At 41.0% G+C, this 26,734-nt stretch overlaps 1 protein-coding gene across 10 annotated transcripts in view; it reads right to left on the bottom strand.

Annotated features, from left to right (window-relative positions):
- The window catches only part of ELMO1 (engulfment and cell motility 1), a 491,764-nt gene that overhangs the window by 109,252 nt on the left and 355,778 nt on the right, over positions 1 to 26,734 (bottom strand). The window contains exon 1 of one of the 10 annotated variants that reach the window (XM_010955411.3): positions 16,597 to 16,791. The exons of the other annotated variants lie outside the window; for them this stretch is intronic. The gene's annotated coding sequence lies outside the window, so the exon portion shown is untranslated. Of the gene's footprint in view, positions 1 to 16,596; positions 16,792 to 26,734 lie in introns of those variants that run through there. 10 annotated transcript variants of the gene reach the window in all.

The raw sequence follows: 26,734 nt of genomic DNA, 5'->3' as shown, positions 1-26,734 counted from the left end.
CCTAGGTCAACAGACCCTAACTTGAGTATTTTAATTACCTGGACTACTTATTAGAAGAGGAATATATATTCTGAGCAACTCTTCTGATGTGAAGCCCAGCAATGTCTCATTAACAAGTGTCTCAATTAACCCGGGCTGGCATCAATTTTCAGCCCTGGCTCTTGGATAAATCATTTTAGGAGATTTGTTAAATTGCCACCAGGGGGAGTATTGGCCAAACTTTGTGCTTCTGGTAAAAGGAAGGTGTTGGCTCCTTCCAGAAGTTCAGACTTAAAAGAAAGGGTAGAAAGGGGGGAAAAGGAGTCAGTGTTTCTGGGTGGGCAAGATGTATTTTTAGTAGGGATTTAAATACATGGCAAGCAACATTTGACTTCCTAGGGTTTAATGATAAAAAGCCCACGATGGACCCACTGGGACACCAAAGACATCACGTCTTGGAAAGAGAACATGTCCTAGCTGGTACCTTCTCCCTCCACCTCTCATTCATTTGGTCTTCAGGGAAATGGAAAGCAAACACACTATCCAGTGAACATTAGGGTTTGTGTCATCCTCAGCCTTGATATGTTACACACACATGCTTTTTGTATGTGCTTTCCCTGCTTTTTCTATTGTTTTATACTAAAAGTTCTCCTTTTATATTAGTAATTTTATTGTCTAATTACAAAAGATTGCTATTTCTTTGAAGAATATTTGGAAGACCCATAAAACTACAAGAAAGAAGATAAAGATCATTTGTAATCCTTACTCTCAAATAATGTGTTAACATTGTGATGCCATCTTCCTGAATTATTTTGGTTCATAATTACATTTTTTCTAGATGAAGTCATTCTACTTTTGCATCCCCCCCATCGCAAACGTTAGTATCATCAGCACACTCCTATGACATTAGTCTTCCCAAACTCCATCTCCTATCCAAGAATATTTTTCCAAATTTCTGATTTCCTTATGATAAACTACTTGATTTGGAATAAGAGAGTCAAGGATCACAGAAAATTTTAAGTTCTTGATACATATTGCCATTTTCAGGAAGATTGTACAAATACATATCTCAGCCAGCAAAGTAAGGGGCTATATTTTATATATTTATTTATATATTTTGTCCTCCCAAATACATCATATTCACAAGTGGCCTATAATTATCTTGTGTATAATTATTTGCACACACACACACACACACACACAGAGCAACTGAGGTTTATCCAGTCTAGTAGCATATTGCCCCCCATCAAATTCATTAACAATGTCTTAGTCATCTAATGCCTGCTTTCATCTCATTTTCAATTATAACTTTGTTAATTCATATTTCCTCTATGTTTTCTTTGATGAAATTGTCAATGGCTATTAGCAATTTGATAGAAGTAGTCCTTAGATTCACTTACTGTTTGTTATTTCTCTATTTTCTGGTTTATTATTGTTTATTGTATCTTTCCTTTTGCCCCTTCTTTGTTCTTTTATTGTTATTTTCTAACTAACTTGAGTTAAATCCTTGGTTCACTTATTTTCGTTCTTTTTAAAAAATGGTGATTTTTTTAAGGCCATAAATATACTATTTGAGGACCGCTTTGGCTGTATCTTGTAAGTTTTGGCATGCCATGTTCTCAATATCAGCACTTTCTGAATAGCCTCTAATAATAGCTTTTATTTCCTCTTTGATTCAATAACAATATTTAGAAGTCTGTTACTTTCAGAATTTATTAAGGACTTTTGCCCATGTAAGTGACACATTTTTTTAAAAAGTTGCATGGATACTTGAAAAGAAGGCATGCATTTCAGTGTAAGGTGCCAATTCAGTATGCACCTACTGGTTGATTATGTTTACAAAACATTTTATATGTTTTATTTGAAACATAATATAGTAATAATGCAACAATGTGCTTTTTATTTTTGCAGTGATGTTTTTTCATGGATATATTTTTGTCCATTCTTTTCTTTCCTTAAATTTTTCTTTCGATGACATTGATATATTGTGAATAAAGATTTATGACTATTTTATTTTTATTATTTTAGTTTGAACATCTTATGTATGAAATGAGTCTTTGTCCAATTTAATGCTTTTCGGCTTAATTTCTTCTTTGCTGTCCATATTGCTATTCCTACTTTCTTTTTCTCCCACTTGTGTGCTCTATTTTTCCTTAAAAACTTTTGTCTATCATTTACTTCGGTGATTATTTTGTGAGTAAATATGACTGCATATTGTTTTTTAATCCAATTTAAGATTTTTATCTTTTCCAAGGAAGTTTAACTTAGTGTATATATATATATATAGCCACAGTGGGTGGTACTGTCATCTTTCATTTCCTCTCTGGTTCTATGCTTTAACTTGGTGCACATCAGAATCACCTGAGGAAGTTGGTGGCGGCGGCTCTGTACGTGTGAGTATGTGTGTTATTTTTAAACACAATTAATCCTCACTTGCAATTCTGGTTTATAAAATTAAGGTGATTCAGGGCTGGGTCTCTCAATTTTCAAAAGAATCAATAGGTGATAGTGTGCAGCAAGGAGTGAGAATCACTGCTGTAACTATTCCTAAAACAAATTCCAAATTATATTTCTCCCATAATGAAATTCAAGAGTAAACACATTTTCCTATACTGATAATATTGTAAAAGGTTTTAATTTTTATTAATATTTTATTGTGATTTAGATTTTTTAAAGAATTCACTTTGATGATTAAAATAAATATACAAGTCAATGCATACTTACACTAACAATATGTAAGAAGAGCATCATATTAAAAACAAAAGTAACAAAAGTCCTCTTCTGGGTCCCTCGTCTTGTTCTCCAGCATTCCCCATTCTTGGCATTGTCTTATTTATCTTTCAGACTTTCCCTACGTATGCGCACACACACACACACCATGGATCATATGCTGTGTAATGTCCTACTACCTTTTTTTGTTCGCTGAGAAATATTTCTTGGTCATTTTCCATATCAAATATAGTTCATTCTGTATAATAAACTCATATTGTCATAATTCGTTTAGACGGATGCCACTTGGGTATCAGAGGTGATAACCTGGTTTGGGAAAGTCCATGCGAGTGCAGATGCTCGTCACCATAGGATATGTTTCCAAATATAGTAGCTACAGAATGGTGGCCTAGGACTTAGTCTGCTTGGAGCTCACAATTCTGTTATTATTACATAATACAGTTCAGGTTTACCGTCTTGTAAGTGCTTCACTGTTTCTAAGATCTCTGAGAGCAAAGTCTAGATTGCATTTTCTTTGGATTCCTCCTATTTACCAAGCACAGGGCTAGGCACTTAGTATTCACTTGATAAATGTTCTGTTGAATTAATGAATACTGATAACAATGCAAAATCACCCCACTTTTACTACCTTTCTGGAATAAGGGCTAAACCATTTCCTGTTTTCTGTTTTCCCAAATGCAAGAACAAAAACCAAAACCCAGTGACTTAGGTATGTGGTTGCTCAATGTCACAGCTGGTCACTCAGTCTGGAATTCCTTCTCCAGAGCTCTGTCCTGTGGGATCAGGAAGAAGCAGGGGCCACTCAAAAGAACGTGTAAAGGCTGCCCATGCAGAGAGAGAGATGTCAGGGGAGAAGCCAATAGAGCTGGACATCAGGACGGGCCACCATTCCAGCTGTCACTACCAGGATGATGGTGATGCCCCACAGAGAAGCTCTCCCTGCAACCACCAAGGACACTCTGGTGAGGCTGTCTAAGATTCTACAGTGTAAGAATAATTTCAACTAAAGGGAGCTTGAACAGGACTCACTGCAGAGGTCTTCTTTAGCAACGAATGAAGAGTTTAGAAATACTGAGTTTCACCAAACACTGTCTAAGAGAATATGATAATTATCTGTAAGTACTTAGCAAGCCTTAACACTGAGGTGAGGCATGAACTGGTTAAGGCTTTTTTGAGATATGGAGAAAGTCTTGGCAGATAGTGGTAATTACATTAAATTAAGAAACATTGCATTTCAGCTGGATACCTAGGAAAGTCTCCCTTATCTGTTAAACAAGGGTCCCAAAGGGTATGCTTAAGTCATTTGAAGTCGAACTGGGCCAGTTATTTGAGAACATAAGAGAAAAAATCATTTTAAATGGGGGGTTGGGGGTAGGTTAGGAACAGATGAGGTATCTCTAGTCATGTTTCTCCTATTGCTTTGAAAGGCTGTAAACATCTCATGTCCAACGCTAACTCAAGATTCCAGTGACTCAGAACAGCAGCATCATCGAGAGATCTAAGTAAGCTTGGCATTATTTACCCACAGAATTTACTCTTTGAAATGTGTTTGGTCAGCTGTGCTTGGGTTCTGTGACTAGCTTTATTTGTCCAAAGGCTAATTAGCTCGAAGGGTAAAAAGATCAGTGAGTTAATCCATAATCTCGAGTGACTGATGGAATCTAACTGCCAACTGGTACCAGAGCAGATACTTTTTTTTTTTTTAAAGGATTAATAAAGCATGGTAGCTATTCTCAAACATTAGCCTTTCCAAGAATAAGACAGGATAAAACAAGAGAAAAGGCTATCCGGGATTTTTTTCAAAAACCCTCTTCAAACATTCATATGGTAATTTCACAAATAAAATTTCCAGAATTCCAGAGAAGCGTGCAGGTAGTACTTGCTAAATGGCTCATGGGTCTGGGGTGGTCTTAGGCAAAAGTTGTTCTCTTGGGTCCCCCAATAAGACAATGGATATTTAATTGTTGAGCACTTACTACGTGCTGAACACTAAGAGTTTTACATGTTATTAACTCAGTTGGTTTTTACAATAAATTAACAAAGCAGGTAGTGTTTTTCTTCTATTTAACAACTGAGGCTATTCAGGCCCCAAGCTCACACAGCTGGTAGGATTTAAAACCCAAACACTCTGGCTCCAGAATTTTTAATCGTAACTGCTCTGCTGGATGGCTCTAAAGGAAAGGAAGGAGACGAGGGGCCAGTGGCAAAGCTCCCCTGGTTCCAATTCTCCATCTTTAGATGCACTCTGATAACAGCTTGGTTCTGATGGACCATGTTATGTAGTAATTTCAAAACATAGCTATAGTAAACATAAAAATCACTGGGCTTTGGAAAGTCCATTAGAAGAACCTATGTTTTTGAGTGCAGTGTATCAGTTTGCTAGGGCTGCTGTAACAAAGAACCACAGACGGGGACCTTAAGCAAGAGGAACATGTCGGAGATCAGAAGTCTGGAATCAAGGTGTCAGCACCGTTGGTTCCTCCTGAGGTCTGTGAGGGACAAATCTATTCTAGACCTCTCTTTGGTTTGTAGATTGCTGTCTTCTTCCTCTGTCTTTTCACATCATCTTCCCTCAGTGCATGTCTTAACTGTGTGTGCAAATTTCCCCTTTTTATAGGGACAGCAGTCATCTTGCATTAAGGCCATTCTAATGACCTCACTTGAACTTGGTTACCTCCGTAAAGAAAGACCCTATCTCCACCTAAGGTCACATTCTGAGGTGCTAATGGTTAAGACCAGTGTATCTTTTTTGGAGAAGGGTACGATTCAGCCCGTAACAGGCAGCAAGGTTGCTAGGCAGGTTTAAACGCCCACTTGTGCGGTGCAGCCACAGTCTGAGCAGCTGGAGCACAGCACAGGCTCCCATCAACTCCGCCTGCACATCTTGAAAAGCCCAGCCTTCTACCTTCTCAAAGGCACTGCTGTTTTTCCCTCTCCTAGATGGCTGATATGAGGGCCAATATAGGGACTCGTGAAGGGTTTTTCTGATCTGTAGAACTGAGCCCAGGCATTTAAAAAACTACTCTCCGACACTGTCCTGTTAGAGTCCCATATTCCCATCAGCCAACCCCTGAGGCTGCAGGAGAACAGCTTGAGTGAAGGGTGAGATACTGACATGGGGCTCAATTTACTCTACAAGAAAAACAAGCCCCCGCCCACCACAGGATGGCCGTGAACTATGGAAACTCACATTCCCGATCCTGTCTTCTAGGGCAGTGGTCTCCAAATCTGTTTTTAAAAATCTATTTGACGCAACATTGCAAAATGATTATAAATCAATAAAAAATGTTTAAAAAATCTATGAAGCCTCTTTCTTACACATTTTTAAGGTGACATTTTAAATTTTTTATCAAAGTTGAAATAGTTGCAAAGAATATAATTTTCAATGTATTACAATATGGATAATTTAAAAATAAAACTGTTGAGTCACTTTGAAAAATGGGTATACTTACAACAATGATTTGACACTCATAATTGCTCATTTAAATGTACATGAATAAGCTCTTCTTGGATAGTTGGAAATTTTACATCCTCATTTTTCTCCTTTAACACAGGTCAGCAAACTTTTCATATAAAAGACTAAATATTATTTTAGGCGTTTCAAGCAGTCTCTGTCATACACACTCCACAACGCTCTTGTAGCACGAGAGCAGTCACAGACAATGCACAGACTAATGGGCACGGCCGTATTCCAGTCACATTTTATTTACACGAACAGGCAACGGGTTGGATTTGGCCCATGACTCACTTCTGCCTACCTCTGTTCTAGAACTCAAATTCCCACTCTACTTTCCATGTTCCCCATTCTATCTCAATTCTACTCATACAGAATTTTATCATAACAGAATTTTATGCTTAAAGGTCAGCTGTTAACCACGTTATCATACTTTTCTGAAACATATATGTGTATATATACGTAGTGACTTGGAAGACACACACACACACACACACACACACACACACACACACACACACACACACACACACACACAGGCTTGGGAATCAGACAGACCTGGATTTGAACTTCACTCTGCCACTTACTAGGTGGATCATAAGCTAACTCTTTGATGTCTCTGTTTCCTTATCTGTAAAAAGGGATGTAATGCCTTTTAGCATTGCTCTTAGCACTCTACTGAAACTGGGTTAGGAAAAAGGATGGAGACTGAGAATCAGCACCAAAGATGTCCTGATCCCCGACTTCCATCCATCCTTTGAGTATAGGAGGAGGTACTCTTTGGTCAAAGTTGTACCCTGATAGACCATAGCATGTGGTAATTTAAAAATAGTAATGACACTAAAAATACTCTTTAAGGGTTTGGGAGACGCCATTAAAAGGCCCTATGCATGTGTAAAGTGCCTAGCACACAGAGGGCACGATTCTCACACCCACCAGACAAGTGTTCCTGATACTGCCCTGGCTTTGAACCAAGTGACTGGGAGTGAGCCTACGAAGGACAAATAACCAGGCATGGGAGAGACAGACAGATCACCACACACAGCTGGTGTGACTGCTGTATAGTTACCTACAGGGCTGAGATTTGGGGCTAAGAGATTTTCCTACCCACTGATGTTTATACCTCTGCCTAGGTGACACAGAACTGTCACAGTTCCCAATCACCATAGTTACAAATTCTTTCTCTCTTGGCTGTTCCAACAGTTCAGAATCCTTTGGCAAAGTGAAAAAATATTTGGTTCATCTAGGTTTCACCTTGTAGGTTGCTTTGCAAGACTAAGATAATGTATAGCCCTTGAGTTTGCTTTTATAGCTCCGATTTTCTTCTGTGTTCATTTCCAACTGTGTGCCAGCAAGGCCGCTAAAAGAGAGGCTGAGGGGAAGGAAGGCAGAAGGCAAGGGCAGTCATCGGCCCAGTTTTGATCGATTTCTTTCAAGTTGTTTTCAAACATCTCTTACAAGGCCCCAGTTTTTGAAAGTGGATATTTATTCTTTATGTAAATGGGTATGGGACTAAATGCGTAAGTGAATGCACGAATGAATTAGTGAATGCATAAGTAACTAGTTTGCTGGATATTTTTCTTATCACAGCCTCTGTATTCTGAGTAATTCCAAATTTGAGGCTAATGATTGCATGAAAAATAAACCTCCATGCAGGTTAATCCACTGGTTTTCATAGATTATCTATAGTCATAGATAATACCAGGGCCTGGAACTCAAACACGGTAGGCATTCAGCAAGTATTGACTGTTGCATAAATTGAGAGAGTGAGGAAATGTGATCATTGTCTCTTATTAACAGAGACCTAGTAGCAAGTCAATTTCTCTGAGCATCACTTTCTTTACCTGTAATAAGGTAACTGCGTGCTGTTGCCCTCCCCTCCCTGCCCATGGGACCACTGAGCCCGGATGTAGGGACCTAGGCCACCACCACCAGTGCACCCAAGCTGTCACCAGATGAAATGTATTTGCCATCTCAGGACTCTAGTTTCTTCAAGATCTAGATGTTATGGGATTATAATAAACAGAGCACCAGATGTAACAAACAAAGGAATCACTCCTTCTCCTCTCTTGACAGAATGCACAATTCAGGAGAGTGAAGTGCATGGCTGGAGGTAAGGCAGGATTTGGGGGAAAAGCTACCAAGTGTCTGAGAACCCGCAGAGAAGAACCCAAAATGTGCATGTTTTTCAAAGCTTTTATTCTGTTTTCAAGAAGAAGAAAGACAGAGTTGGTGTTGCATGGCTAAGGCTTGGCTATCCAGAAAGATTTACAAACCATGTGCAGAGACCAAGAACATCTTGACTTACAAATGTAAAACCCACCAATTATTTATGGCAGCTCACAGCCTCCCGAGTGCCACAAAGCATTTCCGCCTAGAAGCACAACATCATTTGATCCTGACTGGCTTCCAAAGTCAGGAAAGTGTACCTCACCGTCCTGGAGCTTCTGGTCCTCTGCTTCCAGAAACATCATCCAGAAGCAATAACTAATCCTCCTCAAAAAACGAGGCTGAGTTATTAGGAGATATTAGATTTGAAATAATAGTAATACCTGCAGTTACAATCACAAAGCCCATGGCATTTGTTAATTCTTTTGTTTTCCAGACATTTCTATGTCACAGTAGCATAGTGATTAGTACATCGTAATGCACTGTGTAAGGAGAAAACAGTACAATTACATTCTTTGGTTAGAGGCCATTTATTTTTCATATCTCACAGAATGTATGTATTTTATCCCTGAAGGGAAAAAGATACTAAAGACTGGAGAGGACCTAAATCTTACTAGTGGCTGAGTTGAGTCTCCCCACCCTGCCCCAGGCTCCTGGTTCTAAATGCAGGGTTCTTTCCTCTCTGGGTGGCCTCCAGTGCTAGCAGGGTTGGGGTCATCTCAGGATTTGGGAGCATGACCTGAGAGCAGACAGCCTGCACCCTTGTTGTCCTAATAGAGAACCTTCCATAGCCAAAGAGCTGAGTTAGACATTCTGGGAGACAGGAAAAATAAATGGCTTCTACCCAAGGAATGGAATCATACTGTCTTCTCCTCACATGGTACGTTATGGTGTAGTCATCACTCACACCGGCATCTCTCTAATTTTCATTCAATAGCCCTGTGAAATATGCACCTTTAACTCCATTTTTTACAGATAAGGAAAACAAAGGTTCAGAGAGGTTGAATAGAATAGTCATTTACACAGTGCTTGGGAAGTTTAGGGTGGAGAGGGATTGCCCATAAGGTGGTCTTTACAAAGGTTCTTGGGTCTACTTCGCAAAGACGTTTGAGTCTGGCTCATGAAATCTAGAATAGGGGCTTTTTGCCTCTTGACTTCTGCCACTCTCTAAACCTGGAAGGGTGTGGCCCTGCTACAGCTATTGTGGATACTAGAAAGAGTGTCAGTGGACAGTACCCCCAGAACCCAAGCCTCGGATTAAAGCCTTAACATTAAGGAGTCTAAGTCTAGGGGCAAGAATCAGTGTTGGTGGCTTTCAGACCACTTCCTGCTTTGATATCCCTCTTTGTAAATGATAAAGCTTCTGAAGTGCAGATTTCACCTTGCTGGCGCATTCGACATGAGTGGGCTCTCACTCACCTGCTGGGGCCTGTGGACCAGTTGGCTCTAGTCAGAAACTGTCCCAAGAGACCCTAACTGGGGCTGCTGGTATGAAGGCCGTTAACTGACGGGTACTTCATTTCAGCCAGGCAAGTTGATGTTTGAATTGTCCCAGATGCTACCTCAAATGTTCGGCTAGAAGACTTCCAACCAAGTCAGAATGAAATTTTATTTCATTATGGTTTCAGGTCTGGGAATGATGCCAGTGAACTGCTCTCCTTGACAGGTCTCTCAGCACTTATAGCTCAAAGGAAGAGAAAGTGAGCTCCCAAAGTGCCAGGCTGCAGCCCTCCTTGTCAGATGGCAACACCTCCATGGAACAGCTGAGCAAGGGGATGAGTAAAGAACTGTCATTCCCTTCTTGCTGAAACCCTGCATACTGATGATAACTCCCTGTAGGTTCCTTTCCAAAGTCTTGCACAAGGCACCGAGCTGAGGAAAGGACCCAGGAGCGGGATGAAAAATCAGTTTCAGCTGTAAGTCAATACTGATAGCTCGACAGGGGCTGGCTTAGTGCTGTGTTAAGAAGGATTCCAAGATTCTTTCTGGACACGGTGAGAAAGATTGTTATTATGATCAATGAAGTATGAGCCCTAGGGGATGGATTGTTTGGAAGCTTGACACATATATGGCCTCGGAAGTCACCAAGTCTAAACTCCTCTTTACTCATGTGAAGATGCTGAGGAGCATAAGGGTTAAATGACTTGTAAAATTTAGTTCTTAGAGACAAAAATCCAAGGTCTTAGATTCTAGATTACTGTTCTGTCATCTATACAAATGCTTTTCTAGTCCTGGATTTCTAGAATATCACAGACTGAGAGAAGCTAGCAAATTAGTGAACTCCCAAGTCCTGTCACAATGCAAAGACAACTATTGTAATGGCTATTTTACTTATGGAAATATAGCTATTTCCCTGTGTCTCTGCACTTACTGAAATCCCACAGCATTTCTTTCTGCTCATGATAGGAGTGGATTAGCCCTTGACTTGGCCAAATATCAGCAGATTCACAAAGCAAGTCATCTTGCTCTTGAGATTCAACCTTGCCTGTGGTTTAATCTACTCGGTCTGCCACTGTTGCCTCAGCAAAAAAAAAAAAAAAAAAAAAGGTTACATTATGCCATGAAAAGAAAGAAGTTGCAAAGGAGCCACACAATTTAAGCCAACAAACATTTGTTGAGTGCTTAAGAGCACAAGGCTTTCTACTTGATCATTTTCTCCAATACGCTAGAAATCCGTAGAGTCAGACCAGGAGGCATCCCTGATGTTAAGGACGGTATTGAACTGCATGGATTTTTTCCCCTTTCTCAATGTTTTGTGTTATTTCTAAAAGAGTTCTTTATTAATGGAAAGTTTAAAGCACCAAGCGTTAGAGTGAGCTTTATCCTTCCACTTGGAGATTTGGCTGAAATCACTAGCTTCAGGACATCTTTAGGGGGCTGGAAATGGATGTTTCTAAAAAGGCTTTGCAGCATAATTTTGATCTAGTTATTGAAGAGGTTAATTCTGTTTCCACAGTTGGTTTTACATTAAAAAAAAAACACTTTGGGGGAGTAGGTAAATAGGATAATATCTGATGTTGAAGGTAAAGATTTTTAAAACCAAATGAAGTGGAAGAACTATTCAGTCAATGATGTCTAGCTAAACAAAATTTGCAGAATTGAATAAGATGACAACAATTAAATCACCCCTTAGCTTCAATTTATACTTGTCTTCATAAAGAATGATCTGTTTGCAGCAGTTACCTTCTTGGTAACTTGGTTTGCTTAGCTTATTATTAAAATGAAACCCATGTTTCCCGAACATACTGAGTCGGGGAGGTGGTTCCAAAGCACAGAGAGTGGCAAGGCAGATATCTGAGGACTGGAAAATGGTACAGATGGTGTGTGGACTTTCTGCAATGGGAAATGGCACACCTTTTAATTCCCTCATGCCAAGCAGCGCAATGGAGAAACCAAGATTTAGCTGCATGCTGGGTTTGATACATTCAATGGTTAAAGGCAAAGGCAAACACGTCCATGAATACTAGTGTTCTGTCTCTCTCTCTCTGTTCCTAGGGCAAGTCTGCCAGGTACCTTATGGAGGTAAAAGAGACCAAAGTGCCATGGTCTGATGAGGAAGTGAGAGAAGTAACCCACCTGTGTGTGAGGGGAGTTTTTTGATGGTCCGGCCCCACATTTTCTGATAGAGTAGCCACTAACCACGTGTGGCAGTGGAAACCTTGAAACACGTGGCTAGGATGACTGTGCAACTAAGGGCTTTTTGTTGTCTGTTTCCCTTTTTTCTTTGCTTGTTTTTGAGTTTTAAATTTTATTTAACTTAAGCTAATTTAAATTTAAACATTGATACTTCAGTTATTGGAAAACTTTTAAGTATGTTTAGAACACCTTACGTTCCTGGATCTCCTTTTTTTAACTGTAAATTTTATGAAATCTAAATACAGATTTCCCGTGAAAATTCACTATCCAAATTGTGTTGTGCTGCAAGTGTAAAATATATGTCAGACTTCAAAGACTTAACATGAAAAAACTGAATATAAACATTTTGTTAATGCTTTCATAGTTGTATATTGATAATATTTTGGGCATATTGAGTTAAATAATATATACAATTAAAATTAACAGACTTTTTTTTTTTTTACTTTTTCAATGTGACTACTTAAAAAATTAAAATTACATATGTAACTTGCATTATATTCCCACTAGGCAGTGCTGGTCTAGAAAGAGATCTACCATATTGTCCTTGTAGGACATTCCTTTTTGAATAGTTATTAAAATTGTCTTCTACACATATGTATACTTACTGTAACAGTAGGAGTTGCGTAGCAGTATTGCCTAGCAAATTGTCTAACAAATAACTCATTTTTTAAAAAATCTGCTACTAAGAATCTACAGCTTCCTTTTCCATATAACAACGTGGCCTTGCTTATGTGCTCTGGTCTTTTGTTTCTTTAACTATCAAACTGGAAATTTTGAAATCAACAGCTTTTCTTTTTCCTTCTAATGACCTAGCCTTTCCTTTCATTTTTCATAAGTAAGTTCGCAGTGGGGACAACCAGTTTATAAAACAGACAGAATGGAGATGCTCTGGTTGAAGTGGGAGTTGAAGACTGACACAGCACCCCAGGCCCCATGTTGCCCCAGTCCCCTCAATGCCCCCGACTCTAAGGGGTACTACTCTGAAAACTGTGTCACTCAGTGATTTCCAGGCCCAAACTTCTGAGTTTTCAGTTGCTCCATCAATGCATGCCCACTGTCACCACCTGGAATCTCTTTCTGAGCTGGGCCCATCACACCTATTCACGAGGTCTTCAGAAAGCATGTAGCCCTGGTGATTCCCATGGCCACTGTGGGTCACCCACACCCCCAACCTGGCTGCCCTGTGGTTTCTGGCCCTTCCCCACCCTCACCGTTGCTATGGCAACTGCAAACCATTCCTGGCAAAGGCAAGAAAAGGCAGCCATGGAACTGGTGACCTTCCACCTCTCCCAGATGGCCCAAGAGGAGCTGGTCTCACATAGAAACTGACCCAGTTCATATCAGCCACATAAACGCTCTGCATAAAAGGCTGTTTCTTCTTTCTTGCCAACAGGTGCCACACATCACACGGGAAAACAAGGGGTGAACAAAAGCAGTATTTTGGTGACAGGTTTTTACTCAGCTCAAACTTCTTTTCTTAAATGGCAATGCAAGTAATTCACCCCCAGCTCCTCTAAAGTGCCTTTCTAATTTGATTTTAATTATTGCAATGACTGTCTAATTCAACTCCCTGTGGTCTGACTCCATTAGACAGACCAATAGCCTAGGAGACCCCTTCCCCTATCCGCTCAGACTCCGCCCATCCATGAATGCTGCAAACAAGCAAATCAACATGTGTGGAAACACCAAGCACCTGCCAGCTCCTAGCTGGATAAACATAAACAATCCTGTACATTTCTGGTAACTCCATTTCCTCATCTGGAAAATAGGTGCACGAATGGCCCTGCTGAGCTCTTATAAAGACTCACTGAGTAATCACATCTACATAAAACGTACTGAGCAGCGTCTGGCACACAGTTAATGCTCCAGGCAGGTTAGCTATTCCTGTTGTGATTGATTTTATTCCAACCATTAGGAGAACTGAGGAATATTATCATCCCACCACTCAGTGCAGCATTTCAGAGACTGCAGTCAACATATCTATATTCCCTCTAGTTTATACTGGGCAACTCTGATGATCACTGAAAATCTAAGGGAATTTTTTTTTTTTTTGGCTTTACATTTATCTTTCTAATATTTCCTACATCCTACAAATGCCAGGAAGAGGCAGTGGAAAGACGCCTTCTCTTCTAGGAACGAACAGAACAGTGACAAGCGTGCAGGTCATTCTGGCATCCTAAAGAGCATTTTTATTTCAAGTCCCATAACTCTAGCTTCACCAACCCTCCGAGCTCGGGAGTGAGAAAACCACCATGATCTAGAATCATTTCCAAGACTCCCTAGTCCAAACCTTACGTGAGAAAGCCCAGGACCTCATTCAGGTACTAAAGCCACTGCTTAAGCCAGCAGTGGACTGAGATTGGGCTGTGGCAGTATTCAGTGGACCCATTTGCAGAAAGGAGATAATGAACTTGAAGGTTGAATAAATTCTTGGCTATTCACACAGGACAGAGATCTTACTTGACCCAGAAATGGGCTGTCATCAAAGTGTTATGTGATCATTGCATAAATGTGTTTTCTTAGAACCAGGGGAGAATTTTATAGCTTTCAAATTCTCAGACTTCCATGATCCAAAAATAGGTTAATAACTACTCTTAATTTTTCAGTTTTTTTTTTTACATTTTCACTGCTTCCATAAAAGGCTGTTTCTTCTCTCTTTCTTGCCAACAGGTGCCAGCACTTCACTCATGTAAAGTGACACTAGTGGGGGGAGAAAAGACCAAAAGAGAATGAAGGGTCATTCTAATAAGATGACTGTCATATTACTGCACATCCAGACTTCCTTAAAATCTTAATCCAGAAACCAGACTTCCTCGAAATTCTGCCTGTATCGAGCGGTACTGAGGAGTGAGATGCAGGAGGGACAGATGCATACACTTGCCTCCAATCAGGTGGAATTTTCAACCTGGCACACCATCTTGAACATCTTGGGATCAGAGGACAGCCTACATTTCTAGAGAGGTTTCAGTTCACAGACAGGACACTGAACTGGTCTGACCAGGTTTCCCCTGTGTTGTGTGCAGTCACCCAAAGTCAGGACACTCTCCGTCTTCTTCCGGAGAGTCAGCCCCATCTCTTCACTGGCTACAAAAGTAGAAGGGCTCTCCCAAACACCCAATCACCCAATCACCCTCTCCCTGCTTTCACATCTTCTATAGGCAAAAGCTCCCTAGCTCTTTTGTCTGTTTACCCATTCATCACAGAGCCACTTAGGACACAGCAAATTCTTTTGTAGAGCCATGCAAAGACCTACAACACTCTTCTGTCAATAGGATATTATTTTAAAGGACAAGCCAATAAGATTTCCCACATATGACTGTTTCATGTGCATGTATTTATGAACCAGATGGTAAAGCTTTTTCTTGTTTTCCTCTCTCTGGTATTTGAACACGAGGAGACTGTATGTAGAAGACATCAAGTGTGCTGTCAGTCTTCCCCACACATAACACAGGCAATCACATTTTTTAAAAAGAGTAGCAATGATGAAGCCTCAAAATCAGCAGCCAGAGATGCTGGGGAGAGGTTCTTAGACAGAGCTGGAAGCCCCAGGTTCAGCCCCAATTCTCTGCATCCAAACCAAAGGCAATGTCTCCCCTCTTCATGTTCAGAAGGATTAGAATTCCTCCGGAATCCTACACTTGAGTGTGTAGGGCTTGAGTTCTGTCTTGCCACATATATTTTTAAGTTTGCAGCTAGAAGGGTCCCTGAAGGCAAAGAGTTTCTCCTTCCCCATGCTGCCCCTCCATTGCCTGTTTACAGCACTGCTTTCTTCTTCCTTCTTATACCCAACTAAATTGAAAATTTCATCACCAATGTCAGAAAATTAAACCCCAGGGAGCAGAGCAATAGCCCAGAGCATCCCTTCCCTGGCTAAGAGCCAATCCTTGAATATAACTTTGCAAACCCTCTCTGGTGTTTGGAGGCTTAAAAGGATGCAAAACAGAGTCATTTAGAAGCATGGTTTTTGACAGCTAAAATCTCTCCGACTGCACTCCAACTCTTCACTGCAATTAATTTGTTAAAAAGAGAAAGAACGTATTTCAAATTGGAGACTGGTTTCATGAAAGGAGAAAGGGAGGCGACCTAGCTGAGTTGCACACTTCCCAGGCAGAAAACGGCAGCGCACCCAGAAGAGACGCTTCTTTCCGTGGCTGAGGGTGTGAAGAAGTGTTTGACAGACCATTGTAATAACGTCTCTCTTCACAATGCAAACACCAGCAGCACAATCAAGCAGCTCACGGCTGGGCTCTGTGTCTGCACCTTGCTCTCTCTTCCCAGCAATGCACAGGGAGGGTTGGCTCTTATTAATTTAATTCCAAAAGCATCTTTCTTTTAAATGAATCAGTGCCCAGGGAGATAAAGCAAACTCCACTTCTCACGCTGATCCTAACTAGACAAACCAATGTGCCAGTATAATACATGGTCAACTACAAATCCGATCATACCCAAGCAATGCAAGCAGCCTCTGGAATACAGAAGCGCACACATCACGGGGAACCCTACAATGCCTGTTCTTCCATGTGCTTGTTCCAATTCACAGTTTTCTCAGCAGACAATAGGACAAAGCTACATTTTAGCTCAGGCTGCTAATACCAGCGGACAGACGTGTAAGACTGAGGTTTACTCACCAAGCTCCCGTAAGTCCATCTTTCCCAACTACAAATACTGCTTCTAAGCTGCTGTCGCCACCAAATGACTTAAAGTTGTCCCCCAGAAGAACAACGTGCTGGAATATCAGACGGTCCCTGAGTAAGCTTGTTCACGAAATAGGTTTCCAGTTGAGCCATGTGAATGGAGACCCGCTGCACACCTTTGAATGGTATACACTTCAAGTCCAGAAGAATAAGCATGTAGCTTTGCTTATGTTTATGGAGCTGGAGCCCAGGGGTGCTCCGATTGGCAGGAATCGCAGAAAGATCAGCCAATCAAAGGGAGCCTCCATGTCAGGGAAACTCCTGCTCGTTTATTTAGCATCTTCAGAGACCATCGGCTTTTCCAGGAAGAGCTTTTTTCTTCTAGTATCACAAGAGAAAACAATAACTTCATTTAATTTTAGTGCCCTATGCTGTTTCATCAGTAAAGATATAGCTCCTCTTCCTGGTACTCCGTCATGCTCCCCCTTTTCTTATAAAGAACTAAAAACAAAAGGAAAAGAGGAAGAAGAAGAAGAAGAAGAAGAAGAAAGAGCTGGTGATGGACTGGTGATAGTTCATATTCATCAGCCTCCACCTTGTTGGGAGAAAGGAGGGGGGAGCACCCGGGCTCAATAATTACTGATTCTGTTGCCATGGAAACAGACTGGCTGCAGCGAGTTGGATTCGTGTAGAACATCTGCTGCCAGACCCATAATCAACTGCGATCTCATCTCTCCCCCTCTCCCTACTTTTATTTGATTGTGAGTTTGCTTTCTCCCTCTCTTTCTTTACATATAGTTTTTTTTTTGTCCAGAAATGTCACGTAACAGCCTCACTTTGAACACACAGCACACGCGCGCCAAGGGTGCTCACAATACCCAGAAATGCAGTCATGCAAAAGTGCATCCCAGCCGAGTTCCCACGGGAGCACCCATACTCTGATTCCTACTCAGGATGTAAACAAACACACACGGCCCCTCCTGGGCCTCCACCTCTAACTAAAATTTACTCTAATTCCCTAAAGAATTAGTGGGCTATCTTTTAAAATATTTATTATCGAACACCCCTAAAAGCCCTCAAATAAAAGTTCTCAGTGGCACTTTTCCAGGGCACTGTGTGGTTCCTAGTCGACCTTTGGAATGAAGCGACTAAACCGGGAAGCTTGCAGAAGAAAGCATGCACAAAGCCTTAAGGCTCAGCTTCTCTGTATTAGCACCTGGCCAAGGCGCCCGGAACACCAGGGATCTCCCTGAGGATCTCCTCAGCTCATTTACATCCCCTCCGACTCCTCCCTTGCTTGCTCCAGATTCTTCTGGTTGCATGACCAGTTAATGTCACACTCTGGATGTGCTGCTATCTTTCCCTTCAACAGCAGGGGCCGCCACTGAGCAATGAATGTCTGCATGGCCCAGTGAGACCGGGGCTGGGGATCAGATGGTGGTAATCTCACACGTGGGTCTGCGGGAAGCCCTCAGTTCTACAGAGACTGACTGTAAATGGGAAGTGTCAGAGGAGACTATGATTCTGGCTTAAGACAGAGAGCAAGGAATTATTCTCTGTCCCTTTGTCATGAATCTCAAGGAGAGCCTTCTCTTCCCTAAAGGTCTCTGCAAGCCTGGTGCCCTCAAGCTATTCATGACATGGACCAGGCTTTGGAGGGAACTGAGCCTGGCTCTTTGCGTGCCTCTCGGAGCCAAGGTGAACTAGTCACTTACCACTCACCCAGTCTCATAAGCAACAGTAGCTACGGACTTCCCTTATTCCTAAACCACTCCCGGTCCAAACCCCATGTCCATCTGTCTCCAGGTGCTCAGCCCTGGCCCCAGTGGTCTTGATGTTGTATTTGCCTTTTCAAGAATCTGAATCCTGGCTTTCCACTTTGTCTTTTTGTGCCACTGTGCGCTGGGGATGGAATTCTCACTCAAGTTCTGCCTCCCAGGCACCCAGCAGTCTTCCCCAGCTCTGTCTACACTACCTCCACCCCCAGAGCTGTGGAGAGCTCAGGTTTTCTCTACTACTTTTCTGGAACCTTTCTAATCTCACCTGTCTACCCTCCTCTGGACACCTACCCTTTGCCTTCTCATCCTCCTGAGACCGTCCAAATGGCCGCTGTTTTTATGCAGAAACATGTCATTCCAACCAGCTCTTCCCTGGATGAAAACTTAATCAAAATTTAACTGTTTGTTCAACAAATAGTGAGTGTTTATGTGTCAAACACTGTGCTGGTGACAAAACAAACCAGCATGTTTTTGCCTTGCAACACAGTGACCCTAGCAGAGGAGACACAAAATATTAAAATGTAACTTTCACACAGGGGATGAAGGAGAGCTTTGTGTTATGAGCACAAATAATAAAAAGACTGAACTTAGTGAGGTAAGGAAGGGTATCTCGGAGGAAGTGATGGTTGAGCTAAGATCTAAAGGAAGAGTAAAAGTAATGAGGTGAGAGTGAGGGGAACAGTGTCTCAGACATAGGGGATAATACATGCAAAGCACCTTCCAAGATGCCCACTGCCTAGGAGGAAGGGTGGCATCTTTGAAAACTTGAAAGAAGCCAAATGCAGCCGATTGGAGTGAGAACGATTAAAAGGGAGGTGTGAGATAAACTTGGACAGCAAGCAGAGGTCAGAGCTGCAGGGTCCTAGAAACCACGTTTAGGAGTCTGGTTTTTATCTTACAAGCAATGGCAAGCCACTGGAGTCCTTTACTAAGTGACTCCCTGTGCCACCCGCCCCCACCATACACACATCTATGTAACTCAATATATTCCCTAGTTAATCTCAACAACAAGTTAACAGGATATCAATCTGATTGAAACAGTCAAAGTCAAGGCATCCATAGCTTGTTGGACTGATTTGGCTAACATTTACAAAGCAGTTAATAAATAGTCCAGGAGGCATTTTATCTGGGTTAACCAATTTAATCCTCACGACAACCCTGTGAGGTGTTATTATCATTCTCCCTATATACAGCGTGAGGAAATGGAGGCATAGGAAGTTACGTAACTTGACCAAGGCTACAAAGATAAAAAGTGGCAGAGCTGGGATTTGAACCAAAGGATTCTAGCCCTAGTTTAGTTTCTTTAAGTGTGATCTACAGGGACCAGATCATTTGGAGTTCTCAATAAAATGCAGATTCCTCGAATCCCACTGTATCCCTCCCAACCCACAGCCCCAGGACTGGAGTCTAGGAACATCTTCCCAAGCTCTCCAGGGGATTCCTATTTACATCACAGTTTGAGACTCACTGCTAAGAGATGTTTAAAAATAAAGGGGGAAAAAACGCTAACCCCAAATTAATCTTTAATGTATAAATTGGAGAAGGGGGTCTCACTATTCCAAGTCACCCCAAAGGACCCGTTTACATGAGAACGAGGTCATGTTCCTCTGACTACCGCTTCTCGAGTTGAGAGTGGATACCCTAGCACAGTTTGGGGCTCCGTAGCTATGCTGGTGAGCAGGTATATGAAGAAAGAACAGGTGAGCTCAACAGAAAGACCAGATTCACCAGATAGTTAGAGATGCTGTCACACCTGCCAGCAAGAAGACAGGTGGATCACATATTATCGTGAACATATGAAATATTATACACTTTCTTTGGGTATGTTTTTCCTAGAAAATTCATTTTTAAGACAAAAATTACAAGGTAGACAGAGAATACTTTTTGGCCTCTGTCTGATCCACCCCCTTGTATATTCAAAAGCTAGCAAGCAGGAACTTTGGTTCACCTAGCTAGTCATGGTTTTAGTTCTGAAAAATAAGCAACTTCATATGCATTTCCAGAGGGGTCACTTTATACAGAATAGCTACAGAGTCTTTGGAAAATCTTCCAAAGAATTTTCCAATGGGATCTTGTCTAGGAGTTTTGTTACTGAGATCACAGACTGGCTTAGTTAACTTGACCATTATAGGGTCTTCTTCCCTTGCTAGGCTGTGCAATGAAAAGAACATACACAAACTGGAAGAGCTGCTGCTGAACCTCAAAAAAAGGGAAACCCAGATTTTGTTGGATTGACATTTGAACTTCTGCTTGTCAAGTCCCCAAGAACTGGTACAAAGCACACCTTTAATGGGTTTGCACTCTGCAGGCTCAAGATGGATGACTGGTAGTGTATCTAACCTTCCAAACACATTCAGATTTCTGATGTGCTGTCTACAGATAGGAGAAGGGAATCACAGCATCAAATACCTGGAAAACTCAGGGGGAAATAATCATGCCTGGGCATCTGAATACAATCTGAGGAGATCTCTTTCCATTTCACCCCACGTTATAGCTTGTCCTGTGCTCGTTCTGGGTAGGCACTGCTGGTACCATTTTTCTGGCATTTGGGGGAGGGGGGACAGATTCAAGTTAATTAAATTCTATTCATTTCTATAAATATGATTTATTAGATGTATTATTACCAAATTTGATGTAAGTCGTATACTTTTGTAATGGGACCAGTAAATATAGTGACTGTTGGGGAATGAGTTCTAAGCTGGCTGCCTAAAGTTTCCTTAGTCCGCCTACAGGTCTTCACTAACACGAGCACCTTTTATACTGGGCATCTAACAGAGCACTGAAGAAGATCCCATTTACTGGGTTATAAAGAGGCGGCACTAATAACAAATCCTTCTGTTTGCCAACTCCTGGTCCCAGACAGATTATTACTTCCACTAGCTGGGCATCCGTTTCATCAGGCTGCATGCTCATCGTTGGCAATGATGTGATGGTGGTGGCCTCTTTAGTTCCTGACACAGTTACACTGAACCCCATTTTTGTTTGGTTGACTCATTCTTAAGAGGGAGGGCACTTCAATATATATATGAAGAAAAAAGATGGAGGGCATTAGGGTCAAATTGAGCCGCAAGTAAATTCCAAACACGTAGGCTTTGCACAAGGATCACCTCCACATATATTTGCAGCCTTCTTAAGGCACCCTCCCTTTCTCCACTATGCCCATGAACACAAGTGCACCCACAAACTGACTCCACTTCCACCCTGTCTACCAGAAACAGGCCCAGTACAGACTGATCAGACTGTGTCTTCCAAGGGTGTGAGGTCAGAAGTAAGGACTCTGTCCTAACAGGTTAGAAATGTAACTGCTATTGGCTCCGTTTAATGGCTTTATTTCATTCAAGAGACACTGGAAAAATACTTCTCTAATCAGCCGGGCTGGCCGGTGTATAGTCAGCTCTGACGTTTTACATGGTGTCTTTTAAAACCAAACATACGCAAAGCCTCAGGTCAACATGGTCAGGATAACTTTTACGTATCTTTTTACCCCCAAGGGGAGATCATCATCATAACATTCCATAGAAAAATCCCCATACGTAGACAGCTGCTTTTCTTTTTTCTAACCCTCATGACGAGCAGAACTTACAAAGCCTGCTACAATGTCACTTTATCTTTAAATCCCAGGATGTGAAACTCTACATGACATCACCTCAACATCCTGGGAAGATGAGAGAGATAATAGCAAATGCAATTGCAGTGCCTCCAATGGGCCAACATAACACACTTATTTTCCAGAAAGCATGACTAAGAGCCAGCTAAGGAGGTATGGACAGTGAAAGACTATGTCTATAGTCACCATCCAGTAAGTGGTAGACTCAGGATTCAAAGTCAGGTGTCTGTCTGTAAAGCACCACGAGCAGGGTACCACACCATGCCTCAGAGCTCCCATAGGCAAACTGCCTAGAACAGCTGAGATCGTTCCAATAGCATCCTAAGACTGAGTTATACTTTGTAACTCATATTATGAAGCATTAATATGAATTAGTTAATTTCCCTGAACTTTGCTATTTTTACATTTCCCTTAAAAATGCCTGAAATATAAGTAAATCCTCCAAACACTGAAATAAAAGCAGATCCACAAAATGCAAAGCCATCTATAAATAGGTCTCCAACCCATGCATTTCTTCTGCCCTCTTCAAGAGGCTGCATTGGCCTCTGACAGGTGATGACCATGACTTACATTCATAGGGTTGGAGAGACAAGGTCTAGAAGTTCTTAGGGTGTGAAAGACTTGACCAAATGAACTGAGCTGACCTGAGAACATGGGGGCCAGAAGAGCAAGGCCTGACATGATGCATTTCTTATTCTGACTGCCTTCAAAGGAACGGCTGGTGAAATTCTGAAAGCTTATCGAGTTGCCAACTCAATTTTTTCAAAAATACCATGGAAGTGCATTCTGGATTGAAAAATTATGCCAAAAGGAAAAATGAAAATGCCAAAATCCTCAGCTCAGCCTTGCCAAACATGTCTACTGGCAATATGGTGGCAAAAAGTTACTGGGCCAATGGTAGCATATTCTTTAGATGATGTGAAATGGGAAACAGCTTCCTCACCATTAGGAAAAGGGACGCTTCTGGGCTGTCATCACGTTCTTCTTGATTTTCAGAGCTAATGCATAAGTAAACCTCTCCCAATTCTGAAACATGTAATTTCACATGCAAATAATTCCATCTTTCTAGAAAAAAAATTTAGTTTCTGATAATCTTAATAAAAGGACTGATATTTCATTGCAGTTGGTAGAGGTTAAATCTATTGTTTTATCAAATGGTTAACATTTGATGTCCTTACTTTCTGTGGTCTTTCTGCTTTCAGATTCACAGACAACCCATGCGTCCTGGTCTCCTGTTACAACAGGGATTACAATTGCAACAGAACAGGGTAAACTGGGGATGAAGGAGAAGGATGGAGGGTTTGCTGAACAAGAGCAAAACCAAGAAGATAAGTAGATAAGTAGATTTAGTCAGTCAATTCCCTGGAGGTCATGTTCTAAGACACGGAAGGAGATGGGCAAAGCAGAAGGAATTTCAGGGTTAAGAGGAAAGTCAAAGGGGTCCGTACAAAGCCAGACATGAAACCACAAGGTGAGGACACCCACAGGACCAAGGGGGTCACCATAGGAAATTCTAGGATGAGTCCTGTTTAAACTCAGTTATTTCTACTTTGTTCTTTGGTAAAGAAGTTGGCTTTGTCAGATGCTAGTCACATGACAACCATGTGCCCAGAGTCCCAGTGAACGTCAGCAACAACCCGGCACCTCTCCAGGAAAACCAACTCAGAGTGTGACTACCCATGGCAAACCAGCACTGCCACCACAAGGCCAGGCTTGTCCTTAAACTCAGTCCTTCAATATCATCAGCTTGTACGAGCCAGATTGCTTGCAAACTGTTCTCTATCCTACTTCTAATTAAAGAGAGCTTTGAAATGTGAACCACGACCCCTAGGCAAATGATATTAACAGGTTATTCCCAACTCTCACAAAGAATGAGCTTTGCAAACTAATTTGTGCAGCAATTAAATTCAGACCAAGATATAATTTTATTTTATTGCTCAGTACTTGCCTGCATTTTTTTTAAAGCCAGTAATTGCAGGAAGGAGTTAATTTGATAATATAAATAAAAATTGCCCCCAAGGGGCAATAACCAATCCATTTACATGCAAAAATGCTCCCCCTCCAAGTCATCCCAAGGCAAATATGAAACATGATTTCCAAAAGGCATTGCCTATAATTCTCTTAATACAGTGACAAGCATGAGAATTGTGAAGCAAATATTTCAAATAACCACATATGTTCAACCATAAATAACTTATACTTGGGGGAATATATTGTGTGTTAGACATCTCAGTTGCTCTGTACATACACGGAAAAAATCTACTCCACCAAAAAAAGTTTAGTTTTTAGGTAAGGAATTGGGCCTCAATTCATTCAACTAATGTTTAGGAAGTACCTCCATGTGCTCACATGTTGCCTCTTGTTTCTTTCAAATCTTGAGAACCCAAGAATACAGCCTTAATATCATAAAAGTAATAAAACGCCATTTATTAAGTTTTCTCTTCATGTGTTCACCGTATTTCACATCTTTTCTGAGTCAATTCTGTTCTGCCCACCTCGTAAGCTTCTATTCGTACATTAAAACCCTCTAAGTAGAGTCCTTCATCTGTGTAATCCCTCCTCTGAATTACTTCCACACAGTGTATAGGCTTTTGCTATTGCACATGTCACATTACTTTGTAATTATCTCTTTCCAGGGCTATCCCAACACAGTGAACTCCTTAGAGTCAGATTTATTAACACAACACTAGGAATACCATCTCTCGATATCTCTGATACCTCTGCCAAGAATATAAAACCTTTACACCTAGGGAAGTTACCAAATTCCTTCTTAGTATCTCTGTCAGTCTATCCAACATCATGGATAAAGTTATGAGACGAGGGTATCTTTGAAAACATCTCAGTGACTCATCTCATGTTTTGTCCTATTTCTTCTTCCTCCCACTCCTGCAATCCCCAGCCTGAGACAGCAGAGGGTGTGCTGGAAAGCAGTCTTGAAACCTCCCCTTCAGAAATCCATTTTACAGCAGCCCAGGTGCTGAGCCCCGCTCTGCCTGGGAACTGGCTCACTTTTTTCAAGGATGCCACATCTGCTCAGAACTTTTTTTCCAGTTAGTGAGTCTTCCTCAAATAGAGCCTCAGAGGGTTTTGATCTTAGAACCAATCAACTTCAGGCTGAAGATGCAGGGCACTGGCTGAGCTAGCACAGCTGGCTCAAACCCATGCTTTATTTGAAGGAAGGATAAACAAACTGAACCCAAGTTTACAGTGTTGGGTGTTGAGGTCAAAGAATTCTCTCTGGACCAGGACTATTTATCAGACCACAACTGGAACTTGGTGACTGTTCTGTACCCTCATTAAAGCTGTGTTTTTAAAAATGACTAGAAGAACATACATGTCCATACAGAAATCTGCTGCATTTCTTTACACTAATGATGAAATGTCAGACAAGGGAAGTAAAAAAAAAAACTCTTTTAAAATTGCATCCAAAAAAAAAAAAATCTTAGGAATAAACCTGACCAAGGAGGTAAAAGACTTATAAGCTGAGAACTATAAATCACTGATAAAAGAAATTTAAGATGATTCAAAGAAATGGAAAGATATCCCATGCTCTTGGATTGCAAAAACTAATATTGTTAAAATGGCCATACTATCCAAAGCAATCTACAGATTTAATGTGATCCCTATCAAATTACCCATGATATTTTCTGCAGAATTAGAACAAATAATCCATAAATCTATATGAAACCATAAAAGACCCAGAATTGCCAAAGCCATCCTGAGGAAAAGGATCAAAGCTGGAGGTCCTACTATATAGCATAGGGAACTATATTCAACACCCTGTAATAAACCATATGGAAAACAATATGAAAAAGAATGTGGATACATATGCATAACTGAATCACTTTGCTGTACACCAGAAACTAACACCACATTATAAATCAACTATACTTCAATTAAAAAATACATGTTCAGTAGAGAAAATGCTTAACGTTATAAACTTAACAAAAGAAAAAAAATACAATTAATCACGCCATGCAGAAGAACCCATTGTTAAAACTATTCAAATTTAATGTTTAATCCTTCTTAGTTCATATTTTTATTTCCTTAAGGTACAATTTTGTACCCTGCTCCCCTCTCCCATTTAACATATTAAAATGTTTCCCTATATTTAAATACTATTCACAAATGTCATTTTTAAATGACCCAAAATTTTAACATATCAATAAATGTGCCCATAAATTAATCTATCATGTCTTCATTGCTGAACTGCTGAGTTAATTTCCATTTTCTTGCTATTGTAAATAACAATGAAAGGAACATCTATATGCAGATCTTTCCTTTTCTCCCTGGAATAGCTGTGATTCTAAATAGCTGTATTGTATTGCATGGCTTTATAAATAGGGCCATCAATTGTTGGTGAATTTCCCAAGAGGACATTTGTCCTCATGTATTTCTTAAAATTCTGCTGAAATGTTAAGGTTTCTGCCAGAAAAGTGGTAGCAAGGGGCCCTTAAATGTCACTGTGGTTGCCAATTCTTCCTTTCTTTTTTGCAGAAGGAGCTCTAGGTCTTCTGCCTGTAAGGGAAGGGAGGGGAGGGTGGAAAGTAATCAACCTCACGAACTACCTACCGGAGGCTAGATCTCCCAGGCTCAGCCTGGTTTGGGCTGTGAATGTGTTTGGGAGGATCACAGGCCCTGGTCTAAGCAGGAGCACATGCTAGCATGAAAAATCAAGTGGCTTCTATCAGACACTCAGTACCACCAAAGTAAAATCTAAAGGTGTTTTTAAGGTACACACACACAC

This window comes from Camelus bactrianus, chromosome 7 (genome assembly GCF_048773025.1).
Source record: "Camelus bactrianus isolate YW-2024 breed Bactrian camel chromosome 7, ASM4877302v1, whole genome shotgun sequence".
In the NCBI taxonomy this organism is placed as follows: Eukaryota; Metazoa; Chordata; class Mammalia; order Artiodactyla; family Camelidae; genus Camelus; species Camelus bactrianus.
Note: the sequence above shows the minus strand (reverse complement) of the source record. Positions and strands in the feature narration are given on the sequence as shown.